This window comes from Anguilla anguilla, chromosome 7, assembly GCF_013347855.1.
Source record: "Anguilla anguilla isolate fAngAng1 chromosome 7, fAngAng1.pri, whole genome shotgun sequence".
Taxonomy (NCBI): domain Eukaryota; kingdom Metazoa; phylum Chordata; class Actinopteri; order Anguilliformes; family Anguillidae; genus Anguilla; species Anguilla anguilla.
Window position 1 is genome coordinate 3748504 of NC_049207.1, and position 17775 is coordinate 3766278.

Genomic DNA, 17775 nt, shown 5'->3' on the forward strand with positions numbered 1-17775 from the left:
GTGGACATTTCTATGGAAACATAGCATATATCCAAATGCTAATTCGTAATTACTGAAAGTCACAAAGGGGATCAGGAGGGCTTACCGGTGAGAGGACTCGTTCGCTCACCGTGTGCACAGGTAGTAATGTGTAGAGCGCAGAGCCCATTCTCTGTGTCTTCTCTGTGTTTTTTTAAAGATATCTCTTTCACCCTTTAGTCAGTGTATTCCTGCTATTACCCATAATCCAGCAGAATGTGGTGATCTGCTGTAAGCTGTGGTGTGCTATTGTGGTTGTCTGTGGTGTTTCCCGTTGGCTCTGGGCCTGATGACGTCATGCAGCTGCAGTTAGGCCCAGTCTGTTACAGAGTCCTGGCTGTCTGTCTGGAACCCTAGCTGCACCTGAAGACAGGCTGAGTTCTGCCTGGGGGCGGGGTTATATTCAGACAAAGAGTCAGGTCTGGTCCAGGCTCAATTATTTTATCTGCCATTCTTGTTTTTTTATAAATCAATAAAATGCACCATTTCATTCATTCAGAAAAAAAAAAATCCTGCAATTGGCCTTCATCCCCATTACAACAGCCACAGAAGTGAGCTTCAGGGGAAGACTTATTATAGTCAGAGTACTTTAACCCAAAAGCGGAAGCACCACTACACTGTATTGCCCGGAGGGACATGTTTGGAGATTCAGCCAAGTTAAGCTGAATATTTAATAAAAACGCTAATGTGGATTTAGTAATATGCATTTGCATTAGTACCATGGAAACAGAATTGCAAATGATGGTCACTGGAGACTCTTATTAATTTTTTCCTGGTACAGTATTTTCAAGGTGTGAAAAAAAAATAAAAGACCTATAACCAGAAAAAAAATTAATTAGGTTTTGTAAATTGTGTTTTGCAAACATGGATGACGGTGACATTTTGAAGTTCACGGTTAAATGAAAAGACGACCAATAGTTTTAAAGACAAAGCCACAGTTGTGCCTTCTGTCAGTTCGTTATGGGAGGAAATCCACTGGGAAATGGAGAGAAGGCTCTAGTTTGGTTCGGGTTTTGGGACAGAGCTGGCTGGCTGAGCTCCATGTTGAGTTTTCACTGACTGTGTGCCTATTCCCTTGGACTTTTAAGAGACTGTACTTGCATGCAGTAATTATACCGGCCACTAGATGGCTCTCTTGGCCCTCATGCACGGCCACTCACCAGTATCTGGCGTGACTCATTTGCTTGCTCAGCCACGGCACAGTAATTTGGTGCTGGAATGAAAAATGCCCCAGTGAGCTGTAGCATTTTGAATTCTTATGAGCAAGCTTTATATAAAAGATCATTCCATCTTTATGAAAATGTGTTTTTTTTTTTCATTTTTTTTTTTTCATTTATGACATGCTTCAATCTGGGCAAACTCAGTCAGATATGAATTACTTTCCGCACAATACCCTTTTGTTTTAGTGCTTTGCATTAAATCAAACGTGTTAAACGACACGGCCAGTTATTGGCCTTCTTTTGTGTGAGGCAATGACTGGAATGACACTAAAAATTTGAGCCATATAATCCCCCAACGATGCTTCTCCTTTCCCTGGAATCACACAGCCAGTCCGTGAGGCAGTTTCTTAAAGGTCAACGGATTTAACCGTGAAGTGGCGTCTATTTGACCCAGCTCAGCAATTACCCTATTGGCAGGCCATCATTTCAGCCCGTCTTCCACTTCTCCTGGACATCTTGATCTGTGTTGACTCTGAGTGTGGAAGCTGAGTTAATCGCGGAGCGGTGTTTTCCAATAAGGTCAGTAATGACGTGGTAATGCAGAATAAAGACTGGACCACGTGCATTTTCCTCCCCTAACCTACAGTGTAGAATGCTAATAAAAGCAGTGGTGTGGGTTGTGGCATGACATTAACGTTTGTTTGGCTTGACAGATCTTAGTGTTGGGCCTTAAGGATCTCGCCCGTTTAAGTGGCTGTATTTGTACTGAAACGTGTGAGGCAAAGGATCTTGCCGCATGGGGAATCCAGGTCCCCGTCTGGGATTTGAACCCGTGACCCTCAGGTACCGCAGCTCCACGCTCAGTTCAGCGCCTCATGAGGGTGTGTTAAACGGTAGTTATCTGGTATTCCAAGGTGACCACAGAACTCCTGCTGGGACCCCCTTTCTGGGGGTGGGGGGGTCGGAAGGGGGGCAAATCTCCTGGGCACAGCGGGGGCCTTATCTGTGCCTTCTGATCACCGGAGCCCATGACTGCGTGTATTTCTGAAAAATGCCCCTAACACAGCATGGCGGAGGGGGGGGGAGCAAAGTTAGCGCTAAGCTTGGCATGCTGGGAACTCCTCTTGCTGTGACGTGACCGCTGGGTGCCCCATACATCACTGCACGGCTGCTCTTTAAGAATGTTTTTCTCAGGTTTTGCCTCGAGTTCGATTACGTGCCCCTCCCTCCCCCCGCCCCCCGCCCCCCGCTTTCTTCACCCTCATTCAGTTGCTGCTGTACCTGCATGGTTGCCATAGAGATGCCTCAGGTAGCGGCCCCCCCCCCACCACCTTGTGAAAAATGAACGGACCTCGGGGGATGTTCCGGAATTCGCGAGCGGGAGGAAGGGCCGCTGCGTTCGGTTCTGCCCCCCAGAGGTGCCCCCGGGGACCAGACTGGACGCCCCAGGGACCAGCTAAGATGGAGGGGAGTTGATAGGAGCAGGCCCTTGATGCATAGTGTGGAAATACACCATTAAAAGATAACTTTCCCCCTCTTGTTCCTGTTGGTGGCGCTATCGCGTGTTCTCATCCCGCTCGCAATCTGATGCCAGAATCTCCGAAGGCTCGTATAAGTCTAGCCTCGTGCACGGAGAATAATTCCGATTCTCCTCCTGGCGTCGATTGGCTCGTTAGGCCGAAGAGAACGCAGGGGTGTCTGCTGCGGAAGGTTTCCGGGTCACAGGGTTTCAGACTGAACGCTGATGTATCTTTGAGGCATCTCGGTAATTCGCTAGGAATACCCTCCGGCGTATTGACAACGTATGGATCGGACGTTTAAGATGCTCAAATTGTCTGGGAAGAGATGTGTGTGTGTGCTGGGAAAATTGCACCGCTTATTCCAAACTGCAGTAATGCTGCACTTGTACAACATGCAGCAATTTCCACATAAAATAAGCGTTTGCTGTAATACCTGTTCACCAGTGATGCTGGTGTGATGCTTTTTCCGCGTAGTGGCCTGTTGTCTTTTCAATTGAAGTACATTCGTACACACTGAATACCGAATCAGACTATTAAGTTACTGGAGCCCTGAGAGGTAGTTTCTGATGTTCCATAAATATAAGACTGCGCGCAATGCAATATTATACTTGATAACGGATGAGGATGCTATGTGGAAAAATACTGTCTAAAAGTCGCTCTGGATAAGAGCGTCTGCTAAATGCCTGTTAAAAAAAAAAAAATGAAAAATGGATGCACGTCATTGCAAGGATGTGATCAGTGAAATAACCTCCATCATTCTTTGTAACTTTAGAGTATATGTATGCTTTTTTAATGCATTTCCTCCATTTTCTCCCAAATTTGGAATGTCCAGTTGTATTATATGCACTTGGGCTCTTGCTTTCATCTCTGTAGCCGACATGGGAGAGTGTAGACCAGCGTTTCCCAACCTTTTTCCTTCCGCGGCATACTTTCCAAATTTACAGAATCTCATGGGACACCACTCTCAAAAGCATAAAAAATAAACACCCTGCAGCCCCCCTCCACACGACGTACTGACGTTGATGTGACGTGCCAACAGTAGGCCTAAGTGTTCTTTCTTTTGGGGTTTTAATTAAGCGATATGCATTTTAATGACATTTATTTTGGCTTTTGTGGATGGGGTTTGTTCATTTAAGTTTTTTTTTTTAAATTAATTTGAACATTAAATTTAAAAAAAAAAAAATTTTTTAAAGGATTTTTCACGTGGCACACCTGACCTCGCCTGATGGCACCCCAGAGTGCCATGGCACACCGGTTGGGAAACACTGGTGTAGACAAACACACTCTTCCCAAGCATATAGGTGAGCAGACAAACACTCTCTTCATGAGCATGTGAGAGAGTGGACGAACACACTCTCATCAGTACGTGATGTTGTTTCATATCCATTTATACAGCTGGATATATACTGAATTAAGCAATTCAATTAGATACCTCCCTGGTGGAAATTCTCGCTACCAGCTGAAGATGGAATCTAGCCGAAACCAGCTTCTGCTCCAGCTGGACACCATCTGGAATCTGGTGATGGTCTGCTGTCTGATCCAAGCTGGCCCACCAGCTGGACATGGTCTTGCCAGCATGGTTGCCATCTCAGCCATCTTGTTGCCAGGTTGACCATCACCATGCCAGCTTTCAAACCGGCTGGATCCGCTTCCAGCCAGGCTGGAGCCAAGCTGGAATTTCCAACAGGGCTTGCCTAACGGGTACAACGGCATCGTCCTAGCTGGGAACTGAACCCAGCTCATTAACCATCATACTATACTGCTGCTGCTGTGTCGCGTGGAATACAGTACGCCGCAAGGAATGCACTGACGTTCGGAGGGCTATATTGTAATGTAGGCTAGCGGCCGACCGATCCAAACATCTGAAACACATTTTTAGCATTCCCGTGGATTGCTCAATCATTGACCTAGCCCTGCCGAACGCACAAATAAAAGAAAGTTGTCTGCGTGTTCCGGGCTTCATTGTATGATGTCAGTAGCCAGGATTTTAATCGGTAGCCACTACCCCCTAGCAGCTGTACATGCATTGCGTGTAAATGCGCTTCCTGTAGCCTCGCCTTGTATGGTACGCCATTATGTAGTACGCATCTGACAGTAGTGACAGTTAGAAAAATGAATATAACAAGAACCAGCGCACCTACACGCATTTAACAAACCCGTATTTTATGCTGTTTGACAGGCGTAGTGCTGCTCTCTCACTTTTATTGGTGTCTCTCATTCAAGTAGTTTACATTGATTAACTCCATGCAGGTGCAGTGCCTAAACGGCTAAACACAGCTTGCATGTCAAATAGTCAAACTGAAGTAAAATATTTCTTCTTTTTTTTTGCATCTGTGTTATGTGTTCATGCATTCATGTATGCAACACATTCATAATTGCACCTTACGAGAGTGTTTGAGTTTAAAATTCGTCTGGGTTGATTTACAGTGAAAACGCATAATTAACCACCAAACTTGCAAGGCACCGAATGTTTCTATATTGACACGCACCCCATTGCAGCGCCAAACTCGTGTCGACGCAAATTGGTTTACTGTAGACCACGAAACTACCAAACCTGGACAAATATTCTGTCTGCGGAATATACACTGAAATTCTTGTATAAATATCTACCGGCATACATGGGATACTTTATGAAATGTAAGTTCTGTAAATGAACGTGGAGGCCAGATGCATCTGCCAAAACAAATTAATATTAAGTAATAATACTATGTATTTAATGTCATTCATTAGTGAACAGCCTGATGTTCATTTAGACAGACGAATCTTCCTCTGAGCTACTGGTTCAGAAAAAGAGCATTCTCTCGCATTTGAACTCCCAATTCTTTCGGTGTACCCAAAACTCAGTTCTGTGCCACTGCAATAAATCCTTTGTGACGAGATTTTTTTATTTAAAAAAAGGCTTACTTATTCAATTAAAATGCTTAAGTCAACCATTGAATTCCCATTCAAATGAAAATTGCGCGCGATTCAGCGATTGTGTCACATTCCCGTGTAATCCAATTAGCCTTGCACCTTGCATTCGTCGAGAGCCAAATTCATTTGCATAAACCATCGGCACTTCTCCAAAATCAAATTTGGGGATTATTGGAGAGGAGTCCCTGTCTTTTTTTAACAACTGTATGGCTGGAATAGGCAGAGAAATTACGTTAGCCTGTCAACCGAACCCATTCAATTCAGCACTGATCAAACAAATCACACAGGGGCATGGATGTCAGGCTGTTTTCATGTCTGCAGATATACGTGCGTGTCAGATTACTGTGGACTTGTGGCTCAACATTATGAAGCAGGCGAAAGCATATACATTCCATCTGTGACTGTATCCGCACGTGCATGATTGACTAAACTGCACAAAATGTCTTATGGAGAGATGGAGATATTTCCATGGAAATTAAAACACTCTGACGCACCAACTTCACCACTAAGTAAATATCGTAAAATAATCAATTTCACCGAGGGAGCTTAAAGTCAAAATATAGGGGCCAGATGATGAATTATGTTTTATTTATTTAGCCTCCAAGGCCTTACCAATGAGTGGCATGCTCTGGGAAACTGACAGTGTCATTTTTGTTGTTGTACATTTTCGTTAATTAACTCTGCTAAATGCCCCAGGTAGACACCTGCAGCTCATCCAGAATGCTGCGGCTCGTCTGGTCTTCAACCTCCCCAGACACTCCCACGTAACTCCCCTGCTCACTACCCTCCACTGGCTGCCTGTTATAGCTCGCGTCAAATTCAAAACATTGGTTCTAGCATACCAGGCAGTCAAGGGATCAGCCCCAGCATACCTTCACAAGATTTTCAAACCCTACATGCCAGCCAGATCCCTCCGTTCTGCTACCTCAGGACGCCTAGCACCTCCCCCTCTTCGCACCTGCACTTCCAGAACACGTCTCCTGTCTGTTCTGGCCCCACGATGGTGGAATGACCTCCCTGTGGAGGTCAGAACAGCTGAGACTGTGAACAATTTCAAACGACGACTGAAGACCCACCTCTTCAGGCTGCACCTCTCCCCATCCCTCCCTTCCCCCCTGTAAATGACTAAACTTAGGGGTGTAACTAGGCAGCTGTTTAATAGGTGACTTAGTTGATGCGCCAGTCTTAACGACTACTTGTATTTTTATTTATTTTTATTTTTCCATAGATTGCGTTGTTGCCGTTCTCGTTGTTAGTGTTAATCAGTTTAACCACCAGGGTCCAAGTTGAACTATGCGGTTGTTCCCTGTACTTGGACCGGTACTTCTCTCTAGGGGTTTCGTCATACTTGTTCCTGGTTATGGTTATACACTTTGTTGTACGTCGCTCTGGATAAGAGCGTCTGCCAAATGCCTGTAATGTAATGTAATGTAATGTGTGCTTTCCACTGAAGTGGAGGGAAGTATATTCTGCCTGTTTAAAAATGTCACCTTCTCCAGTCAATTACGATACCCCGCAGGTAGTATTAGGTATAGATGTGGAATATCTCTCTCTCTCTCTCTCTTTCTCTCGCCTCGCTCGCTCTCTCTCTCTTTCCTCTCTCTCTCTCTCTTTCTCTCGCCTTGCTCGCTCTCGCTCTCTTTCCTGTCTCTCTTTCTTTCTCGCTTTCTGTGATGTTATAAGTCAGATCCTGCAGTATGTGATATTACTCAGATCCTCAAAGTGGCTTGTCACCTTCCCCTGACCGTAGACAATGGCTAATTCAGTTTCTTCTCAAGAGTCGCAAATTTAATGACTGAAGACCTTTTCCCTCAGTCTGTCTATTGTCACCTTCTCCTGATGGCTGTCATGCTGAATTTTTGCCTTTGTGTTTGGCCTTGAAAAAGGGACTTTGCCTCCTGAACATATCAGTAGTTAACACAAGACAACTGTGTTGACCCATTCCTTTTGAAGCAGCGTGATCCATCTTGCCAGGATGTGTTTTTAAACATTCTCTAGTCTATTCAGCTGCAAGTCTAGGCAGGGCCTTCACCAAAATGATTGCTTACTTTCAAAATTCTCGCAAGTGTTTAAACAAGGCTTTGTCGGAAAGAAAGAAACAAAAAAAAAAAACCCCCATAGCAAATATCCAAGTTATGAGAGTTGATTCATTACTTGAGTTCAAATCCTGGGCAATGGAGCTGCTGTTGTACCCTTCAGCGAAGTGAAGTGAAACTTAACCCAATTTGCTTGAGTAAATAACAAGCTGTATAAAGGCGCATAAGAAAATATGAGCGACGCAATTCGCTTCAGATCAGAAAAATGTTATAAGAATTTCAAAAGCTTTATATGATCCCATTTAGTTCCTTGCATTTTTAAATATTAACTTATAAGTCTGTTCACCTAGTCACAGGTTTACAGACAGTGTGTAAAAAAAAAAGACTATAGCCGCGTTTCCACCAAAATTACCCGGAACTTTCAGTCCCAGGAACGACTTTACCAGGAACTAAAAGGTTCCTTCAGCCAATGGTTGTCTGCGTTTCCACCGGGGTCTAAAGTACCGCGAAGATTAGGCAAATTAGCCCACTGACGTTGTCGTCGGTCCATCTGTCATATGATTTCTTCTGTAACCCCATACTACCACCGAAGTAGCCTACATTATTTTCTAATAACCGGGACAGCCCGGAGGGGTTTATTCCACTTATATACAACGGGTTACCAACAATGACTATATATGGTTACTTTTGTATTTATTGATTTTCATATATCCTCTCAAACACATTCATTAACAGCAGAAAACATGCACACGTTGTAAACAATTTGCTGTTTTATTACTTTCTCGTCGTCAATTCCATATAGGCTAATCGCAAAATGACAAGAATAGAACGAAAACTCGGACTTGCGTGAAAATGTAAATTAGTAGTGGTACAGCCACCGTTTGCTTTCCTTCGAAGTTACTGCTAGCCGAGCAGCGAAGTGTGCCCTCCAGATGCGAACCATGCACCATAAATGAGTCCATAGTCTTCCTGGTCTTTTCGTGGAATTGAAAAATGGCAGTAAAATTGAGTAAAATTACGGCAGTCTGAAAAAGCTAAAGGGAAGATTACTAGAATTAACCTGTTATTTTACCCGGATAAAAAGTGCGGAAGGTGATTTCCAGTTTGCTTGTATTGTATCACCAATGTTAATTATGCAGAACTACCGCATACCTCACATAACTGTATCAAACGTTTTGAGTCAATTACAACGGGCTAACAAAGAAAATCCGGAAGAAAATATTCAGCAACCAAATTAATCCGTTTGAATGTTTTGGTAGCCTACGTAATATGCTGTCCCAGCACGAATGCTTAGCATTTTATAAAACGAATACTAAAGCAAGAAAAGAACAGAAGAGCACACGTTATAATTCCAAGACGTTGACAGGCTATAACCAAAAGTAGGCTACTGCGCCGCATAACATACAAGTTTGATTTGAAGTTATTATGAAAATAAATTGGTTTGCCGCTGCATATTTTCAAACATGGCGGGTAATGGCGGAAAATAAATACAACACAAATGCTACGAGTACTCGACCAATCAGAAATGTTCAGCGCTGCAAGCTCCACCCAAAAGGTTCCTGTACTTTCGGAAAGTACTACCCCCCGAGCAGGAACGTTTTGGGGGGTAAAACAAAGCCCCCAGAACTAAATTTAGACCCTAGTTCCTGCGGTGGAAACGCACTGAGTTCCTCAAAAGGTTCCTAGTTCCGGGGTATAGTTCCTGCGGTGGAAACGCGGCTTATGTATTAACGCAGGATGTACCAATATCAAAATTTTAGCAGGTACCGATAACCGATAATCATTTTCCTGTCTTGGCCGATAACCCATAATTATCAATAATTCACGTCTATTCATTTGGTTTGTATAAAAAATATGTTCATAACATAGTCTAGCGCAGGGGTCCTCAATCTCATCCAGAGAGGGCCGGTGTGGGTGCAGGCATTTGTTCCAACCAATCAGTGATGATTCTACAACACACCTGATTCTACTAATCAAGGTCCTTAGCAAAGGCGCCAGTGGTTGATCGCTAGAGCCAGGTGTGTTATTGCTTGGTTGGAAGGCAAGCCTACACCCACACCAGCCCTTTTTGGATAAGATTGAGGACCCCTGGTCTAGAGTTTAACATGCCGTAAATGATGAGACATCCTGAGAGGAAAAAAAAAACTCCCAACATTTCCCAACATTTGGACCTGGCCAAAACCGTGAACCATTGCTTTGCCTTAAAGTTTCTTGCTGGGTCTATGAAAGCCTATTCTCACACAGATGGTGCTCACACGGGCATTTAAAACCCAACGCTTGCGTCTTTTCAGAAGAGAGTGCTGATTTGTGCTGCAGCCTTGCACCATGGGGAGAAAAAAATCCACAAAATCGCTGCATGAGAAGAAAAAAAAAGCCTGGCTGAAACAATTCGACCACCTTTGCAGAAAAAAAAATCCTGATAAAACAGCTTAGGCCGAGAGCATGCAGCGAAGAGCTTCTTCCAGAGAGGATTATCAGAACAGTGGAAGGGAAGGGGTGTGTCGTACAAATAAAAAGAGCACAATCTTTTTTTTTTTAAAACATTTATCTGGAGAGGCAGGGATTGTATGGAGTCAGGGAGAAAGTAAAAGCGCCAGGTCTGAAATCAACTCAAGGGATTATTTCACATTATCCTGCCGTGCGCCACTTGAAATTTTTCTGGAATATAACAAATTACAAAGTCAGTAAAAGAGCCGTGATTATATTTGCGTCGGGCTAGCCATTATTACAATCATTTGTGTGGTAGTCTGAGTGGCACCGGTATGAGCAGGGTTCGATTTAAATTTCCTAAGACGCTTATAACAGGGCGTGGAGAAGTGAGAGATACACCGTTCAGGCGGGTAATCAAACTCTCGTCAAAACTCAGCGGGAGACGTTTCTCCCAGTACAGACTCTAAGCCCTACTAAAATCCAACCAGCCTGCTATTAAATAAGCTATTTAACAATAAGATACAAAAAAAATTGGACTTTCATTGAACATGCATGAGACTTCACAAACCAGAATAAATGGGCAAAATTCAAGTAAGATTTTCACAACTTAAAATGATGAATGATGTTGGTTTTTTTTTTTTTGTGTGGGGACATAAAACTGTATGCATGCAGCTGGCCAGTCAGCTAGAGCACGTGACCCATACCTAGCAAAGACACTGATTGGTTACTTGCCTTAGAGGCAGGAACTTTGGCCTTCCCACTTTCAGACTGGATTCTGTGCGAGGGATGGAAATAGATTTCCCACACTTTTGCAAAAAGGTGAATGTCATCCACGGGTGTAAAAATGGGTGAGATGTGGTTCGCTCGGGTGTATTGTTGCGTGTGTGTTATAATCAGTGATGTCCTGTGGGTGAGAAACACAGGCGTTTGGCTGAGGACGTACCGTTATACTTATTTATCTGAAGCCTTTCGGTGAGCCACACCTAGGAAACAAAAGTTTGGCCTGGAAGAGGAATGTAGACATGATTTTGAGCAGTGGACCACCGCATTGGTGTTGAGAGAGGAATAGCACTATCCACATTGCCATAGTTTTGACATACTTTCCTCCTTTTAGTTCTAATTCCTGTGACAAAAAAGCTCATTAAAGATCTGAACAGAGCTGGGGGTTTATATTTCACAATATTGCACAAGCAAATGACATCAACTTTATGGCCAAATCTTCCTTTCTGTTTATTGAATTATTTTGGCATGTCTCAAAAATATAAAGTAACTTCAAAACAACATTTGTCGTCTGTTGGTGCCTTACACTGAATACCTCCTCATAGTCCATAACAGAAATCCCCCACCCCCACACACCCCCACACTAACTCTACAGTTTCGTAATATTGCAGAGCAATGACTTAATGTGATAACTCTCCCCTCAGCGATACTATATTGCAATCTTCCTATTAAGATTCAAGAAGAGCTGCTGTGCTTTGGTGCTTTCTCCTAGGGTGCTGTTGTGTTGTACATTAACTGCTATAAAGACCAACAAGTTGCTCTTCATGATTCCAATTTGTTATTCATTGCATGGACTTACATAACGTAAATGTTTTTGGAAGCACGAGGAATGCATGTATTTGAACAGATAGAATAGCAGACGCCGTTATCCAGAGCGAGTTACTCGACTTTTACATTGCGTCCATTTATACAGCTGTATATATATATATACAGATGCAATGCAGGTGAAGTACCTTGCTCAGTGTCCTACCCAGGAATCGAGCCTGTGACCGTTTGGTTACAAGGCCAGTTCCTTTCCCATTTTAGTACACTGCTACCTATGATGTGTGACACGTCTTGAGCGCTTGCGGTTGTCATGCTATATATACTGTATACACGCCGCTACATTACACTACAGGTTAACAGGCCAGTTCCTTACCCATTGTACGACACTGCCATATATATGCAGTTGTATGAAGTGGAAGGGTGTTTTTACATGATATCTCCTGGCTGTCAGTTATTCCAGTGCTTCTCATTTCTCTCTCTCTCTCTCTCTCTCCCGCTCGCTCCTGGCTGGCTGTAGCCTCATTATTTTCGCTGTCGTGCGCACTCCAGACGCTACGCGTCTGTTTGCCCGCAAAACACATCCTGCGACGAGCGCGCTCTGTTTTTTTTTTTTTTTTTTCTTTCCGAGGACAGATCCCTGGAATCGCTTTCCAGGTAGTTTTTTTCCTGAGCTAATCTCGTTTGAATCTACCAGCTTGGCGGAGGCCCAGGTCGAGTCCACCCTGACTGCCTGTTTTTAGCAACGGAGAACCGCGTGAGCAGCTTGTTATTTTTATTTATGCTGAAGTTGTTACACGGAGGATTTTTTTTCTTTTTCCCCTTTAATTGCACGAGGGAAGCGCTGCGTCGCCTTCTCGGTAGATGTATGCTCCTGGGTGTGTCGCAGGCTGCTTACGTGTCATTGGTATTCTGCTCTGGCTTTTTTCTAATGCCATGAAAGTCACCCAAGTAAATAATAGAGCCCCCGTGTTCATTAGAGAAAGTTCCCGTCCATCAGCGAAGAGAGGCCTGGTGGTAATGGATGTGGGTATTTTGTGTTTTTAAAAATTTTTAAGTGGCGTTTCATCGAATATTGATGTTAGTCTTGGGTATTATCATTGGGCACTTAAATATCAGCGGGGAAATTAACTTCTTGGAAAAACTGGAAAAAAATTTAAATGGTTTGATGTAAAAAAAAAAAGAAAAAAGAAGGTGAACCAAGTGTGCAGCTTTTAAAGCAAATTTTTTGCATGATGGAAAATGAATTAAATGAAGCAATGATTTCTGGAGTGTCGGATAAATGAATTCAGATGGTGCTCTTTCGAGAAGAAAAAAAACCAAAAAAAACGTCGGTTTGATGGACTGCATTAGCCAAGAAATGCTAACAAAGTCAGCATTTCAGAGGTTCAATAAAATTATTTTCCCCGGGTTGAACTAGAACTTGTCATAGAATCACTCAGGGTCGCAGGCATCAGTATTAAAGTGTTGTTCTGCGACTGTATTTTTTGGACGCAGCGTTTTTTTTCTTTTCCGCTCGAGTTCTCTCCATCAGTTTCTTTATTGCTTCTGATTATTCTCCTTCATCCCGAGTTCCCCCTACTGTTCTCTGAAGTGCCCCTGATTGAAAACCTCTGCTTTGAGCCGAACGACGAAGGATTTCACGGGGGGTTCAAACTTCAAAGGCTGATTGGATGAGATTTTGAGAAGGGGCCGCTAACTCGCGACATACGTCTCAGCCCTGTAGAGCTGAACAAAAGCAATTTAAGAATATGCGAGTGCCTAATAGTACTTTTGAAGAGAGAGAAAAAAATGCGTTTTTGAAAACAACTTCATATATTGGAGAAAGCAAAAGGCCTTTCGTAAATGCCACTCAAAGCATTTTCTGGATACATAAAAAGAGTGAAAGTAATAAACAAAATTTCCAATTTTAAAAGACTGCTGAAAAGGGACATAAAGGGGAATACACAGATTTAAAAGAAAGGCTAAAAAAGCTAGATTGGAAAAGTAAATTAAAAAGTGTGACAGTCCTGATATTTTTCAGGCAAGGCAAGATGATCCAGGGCTTCACGATGTGCACAAAGCTGAACAACAGAATCAATAAAATCTACCCATAATGCAACTTACAGCCCATGCAGTTAGACCAGGACCAGGCAATCTGTCACTTCATGGACATTAATTTGGAGGCGAAAGCTCTCCTCATTCTGTTCTAATACACTAATAACAGGCATAAACTGTCTTCTTCAAAATCCTGTACTTTTTTTCCCCTTTTCAAAATTGATTCTAGGATCTTCCCTGTGTCCTCAGCCAATTCAGTGGGCAGAGCGAGAGAGAGAGAGAGAGTTTAAAACCCCCTGCATCATATTTCATTGGCTGCGAGTCAATCCTGTGCTAGCCTGGCGTTTGTGGAACAGGGGAGAGCAGAGGGCCGTGAAACACAAAAGTGCGCTGCGCTCGGTCCGAGCCCCGGGAAGTCAGCGGCAAAATCAAAGCAATCACTCACCCGGCGATGCGATAGCAACGGGAGAAGGGGAGAGAGCGGGTCCCTGTTAGGACACAACGGTCCGTCTGGATCGGCCGTGTTTATCTGTCTGACAGGACCGCTCATCTCCGCTATTACTGCCAGTGTGTTTAGAGCTGTCCTCACGTCAGTTACGAGACAGCCGTCCTTCAGTATTCTGCGCACGTCCTTCGCTGGTATACAGGACTTTTTCATAGAGGAGGCGACCTCTTGTGATTTAACACGTTGCTTCAATGGTTTGTCTTGTACTTGTGAAGAAACAGCCATATATGCTGGAAAGGTGACTTCAAAAATGGTTAGACCACCTCAAGTACACCCCAAAGGAGAGAAAAATTAATTAATAAAATGTAATTTATTCTTACTATTTTAGTTAGGATATGTGAAAACAGTCCGCCATTTTCCATTGGTACAAAGTTCCTTCTGATGTCATTTCATTGTACGGTCACATGATTAAATCCCTGACGTCACCTTCACCACGTGTTTGGACCTCGGTTTTCCCTTCTGTTTGAAAAAAAAAACACAACAAAAAAAAACACCGAACAGTGCGAACACTATTGGTTGCCTTGGTTACCTTCATTGACGGACACGTTCGCGGTTCAAACGCCCTTTCTATTCTAACAGCACGTTTGTTCTGTCCTGGTTCTGGTACGCTTGTTCGTTCTTTTTTGTTCTGTTGCCAGGTACTGGCATGGAGAGCAGTGCTGTTCCCAGTGTCTGCAGGTAATGCAGGCGCATCCCCTCGCCGTTCGCACTAACTTAGGGAAGCGCAAAAATCCAATCAGAGGGGGGTCACTGGTGCATGATGGGAAAAGGTTAATCCTGTGGACTAACAACCCTCCCACGTGAGTTGAGGACAGTTTTTCAATCGCAGTCTTTGCGATCATTGTTCCCCGCGGACAGTTACGACAATCAAATTTTGGCGCTCGATCCGCGGCGTGTCGAAATAAAAACAGTTCTGGATGCGGTCGATGGAAGTGTTTCGCGGTGGGTCGGGGGGGGGGGGGGGGGGGGGGGGCATCAGATGTGATTGCAACAGCCCCGCTCTGCTTCTCCCGCCAACGTTATTTATGTGCCACTTGCAATTTGAAACAGATGTCCCACAGTGCATCTGTCCATTCATCAATATTTAATGATTACGTTCGCCACATTTTGATAGGCTCAGTGTGTGAGTGTTGCGGAAAGAGCCGGAGGAACCTTGCGTCGGGTTCAGGAGAGAGACTCGGAAAGGTCAGCCCTCTGTGGAAATTCATTAAATTCAATCCGAGGGATAGGCCTTGATCCACCCTCTGGCGGAGTACGTTCTCAGCATCGTCATGTAAAGATTGCTTTTGGTGGGAACTGAGCTTTATGAGCTGAGATCCAGAGAAAGTACGTATTTTAAAGGGAAATGTGCAAACGTCCTGCAGCTGATATGCTGTGGGGGGGGGGGGGGGGGGGGCTGTTATCAATTTACTGCTTTCAAGCATAAATCCAGTTTTTTTTTTATTGTGTTCACCTGTTAAACATGCGTACCTTCTGTTCTCATGGGAGGGCCGTGTGTAGGGCAGGGAGATTTCAGAGCCTTCTGAAGCCTTCTCTCTCTCTCTCTCTCTCTCTCTCTCCCCGCTTTCGTTCAAAAGCAGCGACTGTGGTACTGTAAACCTCCTCTTTCACATCGCCGTGAAAAGCCACTCAAACAAAAAAGGACACGCTCAAGGACGACGACGTGAAATGGATTTAAAAAAAAAAAAAAAGAACTTACTGTGGTATGACCTTATGATTATATACGTATTGCAAAGGTAGACCTGTGTGTGCTGTGTAGCGTATATTGCCTGGATCATTTTTTTAGAAACTACTTTTTCTCCCTTTTGTCTATCCAGTTTGGACTCGCCTCTGGCCCCTCTCGAGCCTCTGTCACACCTCTTGAACCACCGCTGAACAACTGCAGAGGCCTCCTCTTCTTCATCTTACAGTGATGTTTGTACGGGAGAGCTTGCAGGTTCCGATAAGATAAGATAGAACACACTTTATTGAACCATGTGGGGTAATTTGTCCTCCGTATTTGACCCATCCTTAGTTACTTAGGAGCAGTAGGCAGCCACAGTGCAGTGCCCGGGGACCAACTCCAGTTCTGAGGCCAGTGCCTTGGGTCAAGGGCAAAGGCAGGAGAATACCTAACCTGTCATGCAATGATGGGAGGAGCCAAGTATCTCTCACTTGAAGACATCTGGAGGCCTGTGAATGCCTGGCTCGTGCAGCATTAAACTTAAGAACTTAAGAGCTTTATACCGGTCTAGACTAGGCAGCTTGCTTCCTTTCGCTGTGGAGAATGACATCACAGTCAAAGTCTCCTCCCACAGTGTTCCGAGTTCCAAAGTTCCAATGGGAGGTGGGATGAAAGGAAATTTGAACAATTGTTGGTTTGCTGGTTCCGTTTAAATTGTGTTCATCACATCTCTGAAATTTCACTGCCTTTATGAACATTTTAAAAGCTACCTCCACCCCCCAGGAAAAATAAATAAGTAAGAAAAATAAATAAAATACCCCAAGGCTGTTCAGTGACAGGGAGTACGAGCCTCAGTAACGCTTTATTGGTCTGGTTATAAATACTTTAATAGGTTTTAATAACTGCAGTATACATTTTTAAATAAATTGTTGATTTGTAGTCTAATGGTGCTGTGCTGACATACACACAACACAGCAACAATGCATTTTATTTACATTTAGCTGTACTTATGACTTATGAATTTATAATGCAGAGATTGATGAATGCTTGGGCAAAATGTCACAGATGTTTTTTTAATGATGAATAATGTAGTTGTTAATGCTTTATTAAGCTTAAACAGCTGGACCATATCGACGCCATTACCAGAGCCACCGAACCGCTTCTCAGCGTAGCCTTACGGCTTTGCTACTACTACCACACCACCTTAGAACTACGGCTCGGATGTGTCAGCAGAGGAGGCCCACCTGCTCGCTCAGCGTGCTCGCTCTCTCGCTCGTTCATGCTCTGTTGATGACGGAGACGCGGTCGCCCCGTCCCGTTCCACGCTGAGGTCACGTCGGGGGGGCCGCGACACGGTTCAGCGACATGCCGAAATGGCGGGAGATCGATGTTCGAAGAGCCGGCGACCGGTTTTTCCGACAGGGAGTCCGAGGCCTGCGAGCTACGCGGCCATCGATGTGGTTCGGAGGAGCCCGTCAGCGGCTGCTGAGAGAGCATGGACGGGCGCGCACCGCTGGGGAACGGGAACAGAACTTTGAGGGCTTGTTTGAGGATCTGTGCGTTGGGAAGTGCGGGAACGTCCTTGAATCGCATCTGGGACAATTTTGTAAAAAAAGAAAAGCAACAAAGAAAACGAGGTGTGACATCACACACTTCTTTTATCTTCCCGTGTTTTTAGCTGTAACTGAATTATATTTGCAGGCCAGGGATGATCTCGATTTAAAAACATTGAGTTTTTGGCCCTTTGGTCTTCCTCGGAAGTATTATTCTTATGAAGGGCAAGAACATATCTCTATTAAATTAGAGTTTAATGTAGATATTTTAACCCCAAATGAGAGAGTGTTGTGCTTTCTGCTCTGAAGATCCAAGTAGATTTTAAATTGCACCTGACCACTGACCTTTTCCCCTAGCTTGGAACTATTTAATGCCAGAAAAAAAATTATTTTGCTCT

The 17775-nt window shown here is 44.0% G+C and overlaps 1 long non-coding RNA gene across 1 annotated transcript; it reads left to right on the plus strand.

Moving 5' to 3' along the window:
- Positions 1–12317: 12317 nt before the first annotated feature.
- On the plus strand, positions 12318–17051 carry LOC118231775. The gene is made up of 3 exons (XR_004766145.1): positions 12318–12645; positions 15739–15864; positions 15979–17051. It is a non-coding gene; the product is annotated as an uncharacterized LOC118231775 (long non-coding RNA).
- The last annotated feature ends 724 nt before the right edge of the window (positions 17052–17775 follow it).